Below are 3,825 nucleotides of genomic sequence, written 5' to 3'. Positions count from 1 at the left end.
TAGTTGCTCCTTTTGATCTTTCGTCAATTCTGCTGAAATAATCACAGGAAAAGTAGAACAATCACCTAAATAAACATATTTCAACTGGGAAAGAAGTACCTTTAGTTCGAGTTTAGGTGGTTCTTCAATTGACAACTTGGGTTGCACAAATTCTCTGACTTCCAACTCCAACAGTTCAAACTGTGTGGATTGAATAAAATTTCCCAGATTGGCTTCCATCAAAGCCATGTTTTCTTCACCTTCTTCATCCTCCAAAGGGTTAAGATCTAAGGCTTTCTCCAATGGATCTTCTTCAAAATTGCTTTCCATAGAAACCAAGGTTTCTATCTCTTCCATAATTGAACACTCCTCCGTTGGATCGAGAAATTTCATCGCTTTAAGAATGTTAACGGTTACCTCATCGTTTTGAACTCGTATAGTGAGTTCTCCTTTTTGCACATCAATTAACGTTCTTCCCGTTGCTAAGAAAGGTCTCCCAAGGATGATCGACACTTCCTTGTCTTGTCAAACTTTATAGATTCTGATTCTCTTGGTGTAGGAACTTCAACAGCTGGTTAAATTTTCTCAACGGGCTTATCTTCGACATCAATCAATCGAGGTTTTAGAGTTTTCCCACTTCACAATGCCACTGCCTTGATATATTCTTTACCCAAATTTCTTGGATTCTCAGTATCGTTCGGCAAGGTTCTGTGCGGTCTATTACGTAGCTCTGTAGCTAACTGGCCCATTTGGTTTTCCAAATTTTTCAGTGTTGCTGCTTGGCTTTGGATCAAAGCGTTATTCTTTTCCATGTACACTTTCAAAAAGTTCTCTAAACTGTTTGATGCCTCAACTTGAGGTGGTTTTGGAGCTTACTGATTAAACCCCTGAGATTAGTTGGGTGTTTGCTGCAATAAGTTGTTCTTCGGTCTATTTCCTTGGTTGCTCCAAGAAAAGTTAGGATGATTACGCCATAAAGGATTGTAGAAGTTGGACTCGGGTCCTTGTCCAATCCTATTTTGGTGTTGGTTCCCCACATAGTACACTGACTTGGGATTTGATGGACAATTCTCAAAAGAATGACCTTCCCTACAATACACACATGAAACTACTTCAAACAGACTTACTGGTTGAGCTACAGAATTATTAGTACTATTAGCAGTTAACTGTTTTATCATAGAGGAAATAGACAATAACGAAGTTAGGGCGTCAACTTCATGAATTTCGGCTACACTTCTTCCTAAATCTGTTCGATTTGTTGGCCATTGATAGTTATTACTCGCAATCCTCTTGATGATCTTATAAGCCTCATTATAAGACTTAGACAAAATTGCACCATTCACGGAAGCATCTACCATAAATCTTGTATGTGAACTGAGACCATTATAGAATGTCTCCAACTGGATACAATAAGGAATCCCATGATGAGGACACTTACGAAGTAACTCCTTGAATCGCTCCCAAGCCTCATACAAAGACTCGTCATCCAATTGTTGGAAAGTTGTGATCTTGTTCCTTAACTTAGCGTTTTTGATAGGTGGGAAATAGTTAACCATAAATCTCTCTACTAATTCTTGCCAGGTACATATGGAATTGGTGGAAAAGAATTCAGCCATGCTCATGCTTGATCTCGCAACGAGTACAAAAACAACTTCAACCTTAGTGCCTCTTCAGCTAAATTGGCTACCTGAATGAATCACTCACCTCCATAAACAATCGAAGGTGGAGATGTGGATCTTCCGTGGGCATACCACTAAATTGGCCCACCGTTTGTAGCATTTGAAACATCACTGGTTTCAATTCAAACTGGGTTGGCTCAATATCTAGCCTTCTAATTCCTGGGTTTAACTCACTAAAAAGTGGCACAGCATATTGTCTGATACATCGATCCCCATCATCGGAAATGAGGATAGGATTTCATACATGATCGGCTTCATTACCTTGGTCTTGATTCTAATTTCCAAGGTCCATCTCGACTTGTCTTTGAGTTGTTCATTCAAGTCTTCATTTTCTGAAAGTTCGCTCAATTTCAGGGTCTACAGGGAGTAAATCGTTAATTCGATCTATGCTCATAAACACCTGAAATGAAAATCACAAAAATTAAAAAGAATAAGTTAGTAATGTTAGAAATAAATCAAATTGAAAATAAATAATTTCACGAAAAAAATAACTATGGCAACAGTTGACAATCCCCGGCAATGGTGTCAAAAACTTGTAACGTGTAGGTTTGTGCAAGTGTACACAGTCGTTATCAAGTAATAAGTAAGTATCAAGTTATCGCCTCCACAGGGATTGCATTTGTACTAAGTCACTTAATTTGTAAAATTATATTAACAATTTGGTAAATAAAAACACAATATAGTTGAGAAGTGGTGATTAAAATATATTAAACTAAATGCAATGATCCCTAAAGCAAATAATCCTAAGTAAGCAAACTATATGAATGAAATAGATTTTAGTAAAATTAAACACAAATTTGCAACAATTATAACATAAATAAACTAGGACAATTGCTTTAATTAAACTCAATTTATTATAAACATGCTTAAAAACATTCAGAAAAACATTTCATGGCAACTTGATCTTTCATGAGTTTGGAAACTACATTAGGTCCTTTCAGAATCCTTTACTTAGTAAATACGTATTTTATTGATTCTTATTTACTAAAGGTTTCTTAGCATTCGGGTGAGGTAATAGGGACGTGTCAGGTTTGAAACAATTTAATCATACAAATCTAAAAACTATGCAGATAACAGAGCTTGGTCAGAGTTGTTATGCAACCTGTAATTTAATCGGGCCACGATCTAAATTGGGCATGCACATTTCAATTATATGTCCATTAGCCGTCGTCTGGTTAGGATCGCTCAGCTAATTTAGGTGCATTTCAATCACGTATGAAAGAAATACAGACTTGATTTTAATTGAAAACATGATCGATTGAGGCACAAACATTATAAGCATGAATCAAATAAATATTATTTAATCAAAGCAATCATCCTAGCTTAAATAAAATTCAGCTAACATTGTTGTAAACAAGAACAAAGAACACATAGAAAACATCTTTATATTAAATTAAAGAAAAGGAAGATTAAACCCAATTCAAAGTGGCTGTCACCCAAGACTCTGACTGACGAGACTCCTTCGTTTCTTTGCTTTGCTCCTTTGCTGATGGCTTTCCAAGGTGGCCAACCAAGGGTCTTTAAGAAGATTAATTGCTAAAATCTCTATGAAGAGATGATGCTAGGCGTGGGAATGAAAAAGGCTAAGAGAATTTGGAGAAAACAAAGAATGATGAATGATGAGAATGAATGAGGAATGATTGAGGGATGCTTGAGGGATGATGAATGAAGGAATGAGAGGGTCTTATTTATAAGTGAGGAGAGGGGGATAATTGGCTAAAAATAGTGGATGTTAACCTCTTCAAATCTCCTAAAATTGTGGCCGGCCATGCTTAGTGGCTTTTGACATATTTTTTGATTGATTTTTAAGCAATTTTGGATGCCACACAACTCAGGACTGAGACTCGGTCAATCGTAAATCTTCGGGCAAATCTCTAATTTCTTCAACACTACAAGGACCTTGTGTAATTTAACCAAACAATGGTTTAAATGGACAGCCATGTGTAGCCGAATGTTGGGTTGACTTGGTCTCCAATTTGGACGGTTTTGTAATCTAGCAAAGCTATCAGACATATCCAGAACAAATCAACAAGTTAGAAGACCAAAGAATAAAATTTATCCAATTTAATCAATTAATTAAAACCCAAATTATTAATGAAATATTTTAAAATGAATTATTAAGTATAATTTTATATATTATTAGTTAATTTAATCATGCATGGCCCAC

General features: G+C 35.9%; 1 non-coding gene across 1 annotated transcript; it reads left to right on the top strand.

Moving 5' to 3' along the window:
- Positions 1–1,395: 1,395 nt before the first annotated feature.
- On the top strand, positions 1,396–1,502 carry LOC128033601 (small nucleolar RNA R71). Its single transcript, XR_008189571.1, has one exon. It is a non-coding gene; the product is annotated as a small nucleolar RNA R71 (small nucleolar RNA).
- Positions 1,503–3,825: the final 2,323 nt, after the last annotated feature.

The sequence above is a fragment of the Gossypium raimondii genome, chromosome 1 (assembly GCF_025698545.1).
Source record: "Gossypium raimondii isolate GPD5lz chromosome 1, ASM2569854v1, whole genome shotgun sequence".
In the NCBI taxonomy this organism is placed as follows: Eukaryota; Viridiplantae; Streptophyta; class Magnoliopsida; order Malvales; family Malvaceae; genus Gossypium; species Gossypium raimondii.
Note: the sequence above shows the minus strand (reverse complement) of the source record. Positions and strands in the feature narration are given on the sequence as shown.